Source organism: Coffea arabica, chromosome 5e, assembly GCF_036785885.1.
Source record: "Coffea arabica cultivar ET-39 chromosome 5e, Coffea Arabica ET-39 HiFi, whole genome shotgun sequence".
NCBI classification, from domain to species: domain Eukaryota; kingdom Viridiplantae; phylum Streptophyta; class Magnoliopsida; order Gentianales; family Rubiaceae; genus Coffea; species Coffea arabica.
This window is the reverse complement of record NC_092318.1, coordinates 34,801,938-34,810,451: the sequence shown is the minus strand read 5'-3', so window position 1 is coordinate 34,810,451 and position 8,514 is coordinate 34,801,938. Positions and strand designations below refer to the sequence as shown.

The 8,514-nt window shown below is 30.9% G+C and overlaps 1 long non-coding RNA gene across 1 annotated transcript; it reads left to right on the top strand.

Annotated features, from left to right (window-relative positions):
• Positions 1–546: 546 nt before the first annotated feature.
• On the top strand, positions 547–3,377 carry LOC140006388 (uncharacterized). Its single transcript, XR_011813986.1, has 2 exons — positions 547–637; positions 3,196–3,377. It is a non-coding gene; the product is annotated as an uncharacterized lncRNA (long non-coding RNA).
• The last annotated feature ends 5,137 nt before the right edge of the window (positions 3,378–8,514 follow it).

Below are 8,514 nucleotides of genomic sequence, written 5' to 3'. Positions count from 1 at the left end.
TATTGGAAAAAATAGATAGAATAATGATAGATTTAGAAAAATTAGTGGCTAAGACTAATTTGTAACTTTGAAAGTCACAACATATATCACATTCCTATTTTCCATTCTTAAATGCCACCAAAGTTTGAGAGCCAATCCCCATCTTAGTCCTCAAAATCCGAAACCATATTATTTGGAACAATTAATCATTTTTTTATACAACTTGAGGGTTTAACAGGAAAAGATTTTTAGTTGTACTAGCTCACTTTTTGTTTCAGTAGTTTCCCAAATTTTTTCATAAATAAGAACGTCTTCGGTAGTTATCATGGATATATTGTAAAACCCATGCTTTTTTATTGTTATATTCAATCTTTAATTTTGCTCATTAATTAAGTGGTAATTTTCTGTGTAAAAAGTAAAAATATTGGTAGAGAAGATTAAAATGTGATTGGGGGTTAAGGAGGAGATAAGATAGGAAAAACTAAAGTCCTCAACCCACGTAACCACCATGTAGTGGGTGGTTATTAGAAATTTACTCACTTATCAAAACAGCTAAAAGAAATAACATCGTTCCCGATCCTCATTATCTGACTCCTCTTAGAACAAGAACCATCTAGAAATAGAAAAGAAGAAGAAGACGTCGCTATCAAATAAGCAGGTAACTACGCATCTAGACCTGTAAGTCCCGAACGCACATTAAAGCTTTTTTTTTTAAGTTTTATTAATTTTATGAATTATTTTAAAGATTTTACGTATATGTATATTACGATATGCATATGCCTGTATGAGAAATTTAGGAAGATTCTTGTCCAGATTAATAGGAATAGTACGTTAAATTTAATCATGGGATGAAATAGAGTCTAAATCCCAATTCTGTTGGAAAGTTTATAAAAAGAAAAGAAAAGTTGCATTGTTGCTGAAGCTTCAGCAATGCAAGCAGAAAAAAAAAGAGAGCAAAGGAACCTCCTCTCATACCAAGTCAGACATAAAGGCCGCCAAAAGAGCCAGCCAAAGGAAAAGCGGGGGGGGGGGGGGGGGGGGGGGGGGAGCAGCAACACTGGGCACCACTACTGTTGCTGTTGCCGCTGCCGCTGTCGCTGCCGGCGCCACAACCGCCGGCAGAGGTGGAGGAGATAGCAACGGAGATGATGCTAATAATAGTGATGAAGTTTGTGTAATTAAATTGAGAGTTACAAAAAAATTCTATTAAAAAAGAGAGAGAATTGGGGAAGAAGATGACCCGCTAATTGATGGGTTGATGAACCGGTCGGTTCTGGCGGGTCGAATCTGGAGGTAATAGTTTGGGTCAAGAGGTAGTTAGGTATGTGTGGGCTTGTTGATGGTAATAGTTTGGGTCAAGATGTAGTTAGGCATGTGCGGGCTTGTTGAACTGGATGTTGGGCCAAGTGTAAAGGGAATCGGGCTAAGACTGGAAGCAATAAGGAAATGCTTGGGTCTAAGGAACTTTTGCTGTTATTTCTTAAGTCCGGAAAAAAATGTAGCAAGTATACTTGGGCTAAAAATATAGTATGGCCTTAGTGAATGTTCAATAGATAAATTTTAAGTATAACTAATCCATATTTTATGGGTTATCATGGGTATTAAACTTCAAAACGCAATCTAAAATAATTTTGGGCTAAAGATTTAGTTATTCAGGCTTATGATTAATTAATTAAGTCTAAGATATTTAAGTAGAAGTCTAAAACATTAATCTAACATTATTAGATTAATTTATACAATGTAAGATAAGTCTTAGATTTTTTAAACAAATGCTTAAAATAATAATAACAACAACAACAACAATAACAATAATAGTAATAATAATAATATGAATATGGATGAAATAAATTAAGGATATAAATGAAAATAAAATATAAATATAAATACAAGTGGAATAAGCTAAGATAATAATTGTAATGGTAAATAAATAAACAGACGTATATACATAAATAATAATAATATGTACACAGGTGCAAAAATGGAAATAGAAGAAAAGATAATAATAACTAATTAACCAATATATATATGTATGAATGAAAATAATGAAAATAAAATAAAATAAAATAGTGTTGATAAAGACAATAACAATAATAATGAATAAAATAATATATAAATATAGTAAAATAATAGTCAAGATAATGAATATGATTATAAACAATTGTTTCTAAATTAGGAAATTTTACACAAGAAAAAGGAAACTTTTTAAATTAAGAAACTTTCCAATTTAGGAAACTTTTAAAAAATAGAAACTTTTCAAGTTAGGGAACTCTTCTAGGTTTCATATAATGGTCTAGACATGAATCTTAGAGTTGTTCAGAGTTTTGTATATTTATACAACTATAAGAAATATCAATTAATTAGGATACCTATGCATTTGATAGGTACGACACAAGTTTAAAAGTCCTAAGGTAGTCCCACTCGATCAGCCAGACAAAAGTTGGTGGTACTTACCTTTCTGGAATTTCAACAGTTCAAAGTGAAATTTTTATTGCTAATCCAACTTTTGATGTGTCAATTTGAAATTTATTTGATTAAATAATTTACTTGAGTATTTATGCAAATTCTATTTTTGCTATATAAAGATGCACTATGTGAATTATTTGAAGTATTTTGATATGCTATTATGTACAAAATGAGTGGTATCTTTTGTAAAATAAAAAAACCATGCATGTGACGTGTGAAATGAGTTTATGTCAAGTAAAGTTCAAAACAGTCCTAGAATAGACAGTAGGGACTATAGTCTTGTCTAATGATCATGGTAGTCTGATATAGAGTCCGACCGATTAACAAGGTCATGGTAGTTCGGTATAGAGCTCGGCCGATTGACCTATATATGTAATGGGACCAATCAATAGTCATGAAATCTATTCATCGCCCATCTAGAAGGGTTTAATTTCTAGATTGAGTACTCAGAAGCCGGTCATTGCATGTACTTGCTATGAGGTGATATGAAATAATTTATGACTCTATGACTTTCATGTTCCGATATGAATATGATGTTTACGAATTGCTGTGTCACTCATTAATATTGATTGTTTTACGAATAACGTCATTTTCAATAATTATGCATGTGAATGATGTGCAACTAATTTGATATATATATATACATATATATATGTATGTATATGTAAACATATGGTTGCATGATCCAACAGAGGGGTAGACGTTACCTACTGAGTGATTTATTGCTCAACCCAATTTTTACTACTTTTGCAGATTTTGAAGAGTTTGAGTTGGTTTACGTTGAAGACCCTAAGGAAGATTTTTATTGGCTCTAAGTGGATAGAAATTAGTAGTCTAGCTACTTTTGGCTGTTAGTTTTATTTAATTTCTTTTCCCGTTGTCTCATTTAGAAAATAAATGTACGAACTTATTAAATAGTCATAGACTACTTTCCATTTGAGATTTGTACCGCACTATATTTAGTTATGCTATTTAGTAGTTTCTAAGTTTTAGTCTAATTTAATGTTGCCTTATATTTTTGAGCAGAACTTGAGAATCTGGCGGATGTCGCATGACTGGCACCTGCGGGCTAGGGGTGTGACATATATTCCTAAAGTATTTAATTTCCTCACGAAGCCCTTGTTACTAGTTGAGAGTTGATACAAAAAGGGCAAATTTCACCAAATCCTGCAATAGTAAGACAAAAGAGAAGATCATTAGGGGTGATATCGCCACGGCCGCTCCCATGCTTAAGTTAGCTAAGTACAGAGAGAATGCAGAAAAAAGAAAGTGAACATATTGAAAACGAGGGAGAGATTAGTTACCCAATTTGGTATACCAAGAAGGGTATCCATAGATGCAAAAGGAAGTGTTTGCTTGTCCTTACGAAATTACGATTGCGCTTCCTTAATCAGTGGCCACTTATACCAGTGGTCAAATATGATTGTGTTTACTTTGGCCACTTATATATATATATATATATATATATATATATATATATATATATATATATATATATATATATGAAGATTTTATGTATGACCCACTTAGATATTTGCTTTTATTTTCGTATTGGTGAATTATTCCATATTCCAAGGGCACATAGAAGAAAAAAGCCTTAATCACATTAAGCTCATTGTGGACCACAATGAATTTAGGACTAGTTTGGAGTTGTGGTATCTTATTAAAAAGTATTTTATCAATAGAGCTTTTGATAAAAGTATTTATTAAGTGCTTAAATCTTATATAAGAAAAAACTCTTAATCACATTACGCTCATTGTGGACTACAATGAATTTAGGACTAGTTTGGGGTTGTGGTATCTTATTGAAAAGTATTTTACCAATAGAGCTTTTGATAAAAGTATTTATTAAGTGCTTAAATCTTATATATATATTGATTGAATACATAATTTAATAACTACTTATTGTATTGGATAACGTGTAATTTAAAAATTTTTAAATGTACTTATCTCTTTATTTAGTTCATAATATAGGATAAAATTATTAAATTTAATGTTTTATTTTTTAACCACAAAAATTATCCTAAAAGCATCAAATTTGAGCTTTTGCTAAAAGTACTTTTAACACTAAAAGTTTCATTCCTAATTTTATGGAATAATGTTTACCAAATGCCTCAAAAGTACTTTTAACATCCAAAAGTGCTTTTTTATTAAAAGTACTGCAACTCCAAACGGGACCTTAGTCCCCTTTCGCCTAATTATATTGTCTATTGGACCAAAAATAGCAAAAAAAAAAAAAAAGGAGAAGAAGAAGTTAATCATAGACAAATATTATCTTCTTCAGTTCTTTTCAATCCTAAAGTATTTGATTTCAGTACTATGCACATTGTATAGGTCGCTTTCTTCTTAAAGCAATATGTGTCTAACCTTCTGACCATGATTCTTGGATATTAAGGTAGCAGGGTCTAGGGTTGGGACACTGATTGAAAATCCAACTACCTAGAAAGGGAAAAAATGCTGTTTGGCAAAAGAAATTTTATTCTGGTAGACACGAATTACTTGGCATTCTCACTAATTGATCTTTGACTAATAAAAATTCTCCAAATAAGATTATGGAGTCCATTAATTTCATTGGTAGCCATTTTGGTATCAAAGTGGTCAAAGACTAACTATTGATCTTGTCAAGTAGCTGAACCAAACCCAAATAAATTTTTTGGTTTGGCAACCGCTATCACTTCTTAAATTAAGCGGCAACCATCAGCAATTCTCACGAATCACTAAAAACTAGAGACCATTATAAAACTAATACTAATATAGTGGTAGATTTGTATTGTTTATATAGTGGGTGCTACACTAAGAAAATTAAGAAAACTGATGTACTAACAGAAAGAGAGAAGGAAAAAAGAAGGACTATTCTTATAAAACTTCAGTTCTCTATCACTTTGATACCTGGGGGAGGGGGGAAGGGGGAAGAGAGGGGTTAACCCCTATTTATAGGGGAATTCAAAATACAGCAACTAATTTTTTCAAGATGATGATAAGATCTTCTTGGAAGTCATGCCACATTTATCACCTTAAAAGCCGTGATAATTTTATCAAAAATCGTGGTGACTTTAGCACCTCAAAAGTCGTGATAGCTTTATTATCGTGAAAATCATGAAAGGTTTCTCATCATTTAAGGAATGAGATAAATGTGATAGACATGCATAATTTTTTATTATTTCATAACACTCCCCCTTAGATGTTTATTACACAAAGATTATGTGTCGTTAAAACCTTACTAGGAAAAAACCCTAATGAAGGAAAAAGATTATACTATTCTTGTGTTTTAATTCTTTTTCCTAATCCAAGCATCAGTGGAGATCTTTTAATCAACGCATTCCAGTATTATTCACTTCAAACGTTGCAGTTAGCAATACCTTGGTAAATAAACCTGTCAAATTATTGCTGAATTGAATCTGTGATACATCAATTTTGCCATTCTTTTGTAAATCATGAATAAAGAAAAATTTTGGTGAATCATTCATCCTATTTCCGTTAATATATCCTTCTTTTAATTGGGCTATGCAAACCGCATTATCTTCATATAATATAATCGAAGGATTTTCTCCTTGAGAGGATATCCCACTATTTTTTCGAATATAATGGGTTATTAATCTTAGTCAAACACATTCTCGACTAGTCTCATGAATTGCTATTATTTCAGCATGATTTGAAGAAGTGGCATTTATTGATTGCTTTGTAGTTTATCATGAAATAGTTGTACCACCACATGTAAATAGAAATCCAGTTTGAGATCTTACTTTATGTGTATTAGATAAATACCCAACATCAGCATAACCAAGAATTCATGTCGAGATTCATTCGAATAAAATAGACCAAAATCAATTGTTTCTTGGAGATAGCAAAAAATATACTTATTACCATTCTAATAGCATTTTGTAGGAGAGGAGTTAAATCTTGCTAATAGATTCACGGCAAATAATATATCTGGTCCTGTACAATTAGTAAAATACATTAGTGCACCAATTGCACTGACATATGGTATTTCGGAACCAAGAATCACTTCATCTTCCTTATTTGGTCTAAAGGAAGCCTTAATTGGATAAAGAAACCTGACGACCATCGGGAAACTCAATGGATGTGCTTTATTTATATAAAACTGCTTTAATACCTTCTAAGTATAAGTAGTAAGTATAAGCAGTTTGATGGACAAAAATTTCACCTTCCAAATGCTCAATTTGTAAACCAAGACAAAATTTAGTCTTTCCAAAATCCTTGATCTCAAATTCTTTTTTCAAATATTCAACAGCTTTTTGGAGCTCTTCAAAAGTTCTAATCAAATTACTATCATCAACATACACTACAATAATTACAAAATTTGACCCATTTTTCTTCATAACAATATATGTATATATTGGGTCATTGGTATAATCTTCTTTAATTAAACATTCACTGAAATGGTTATGCCACATTTATCCAAAATGTTTGAAGCCATACAATAGCCTTTGCCATTTAATAGAATGAATATCTTTAGAATTTGATTTACATGATTTAGGCATGTTGAATCCTTCAGGAATTTTCATGTACATATCATTATCAAGAATCCCATATAAACAAGCAATAACTATGTCCATTAGACACATATCTAGTTGTTCAGACACTACTAAATTCACAAGATATCTAAATGTTATCGCATCCACTATAGGTTAATATGTTTTATCATAATCAAACCCAAATCTTTGGGAAAATCCTTGGGTCACAAGTCTTGCTTTATATCTCATAATTTCATTTTTCTCATTTCTTTTTCTTACAAATACCCATTTATATTCCACTGACTTTATATCAGGTGTTTCGACTATTGATCCAAAAACTTTCCTTTTAGCTAATGAGTCCAATTCGAATTGGATCGCATCTTTCCATTTCGGCCAATTATTTCTTTGCCGACATTCATCAACCGATCTAGGTTCAAAATCCTCATCATTTTCTATAATTTCAAGTGCTACATTATAAGCAAAAACATCATCAACAATTATTGCTTTTCGGTTCCAACTTTTCCCTGTAGTGACAAATTTGTTGAAATTTCTATAATTTCATCTTCTTTAAGAGTATGCTATTCAAGAGCTAACTCCTTAGGAATAGCCTCTTGAGAATGTTGAATTTTGTCACTAGCAGCATCTTGATGTTTTTGATCAATTATTGACTCCTTAATTTTATTGTTACTTAATTTTCTTTTCTTTCAAAGATTTTTATCTTTGGAACCAAGAGTTCTACAATGTTTCAGGCATGTTTTAGATTCATTAACACTTATAATTTGTCTTTCTCAGACATCAATTTTAATCGGAGCATTTTCTATAGGAATATATGATTTATAAATCTTCTGGCATTACTAAATGCATCCGGTAATTGATTTGCAATTTTTTTTAAATGAGTAATTTTTTTGAATTTTCAGTTCACATTATTTTGTTAGAGGATCATAAAAATCTAATGATATTTTTCAAGTGATTCCTTTTTTTGGTTGATTATTTCCTCACGCTAATGTCGAAATTATAGTTTATCACAATATCAATAAATCATCCATCAATATTTCATGATGCTTAATTGTAAAGGATGATTCATACCTGACATAGATTTTTAAATTTTTGTTGGAGCCACATATAATATAAATGGGTATGCATGAATACTTGTCGACTCTTAAAATCACGTAAATTCTCACTTTTTATCTAATCATACATCCATTGGGATCAGTAAACTTTTGGTTTACTGTGGTGATGAATTATAAATCAAATGAGAATGAAGACAACTATATCGATAATCATTTCTCTCTCGAATGTTTATTGTGTTATAATCAACGTTTGTCTCACTTGATATCTAAACATGATATTTATTATTATCTCATTTACTGCCTTGATTTGATATCCATTTCGATGGATATTTTGAAAATTCAGTAAATTCTTCAAAATTTGGGAGAGAATAGTGTTTTATTTATGACAATTTTTTTTATTCAGAGAGAAATATAGTAGTGGCTCTTCCGGAGTTTTCAATTAATTTTGCACTACTACTTACGAATTCAAATTGACACACGTATCAATGTCACCATAATTTTTATAAAACAAATATCATCACCATAAT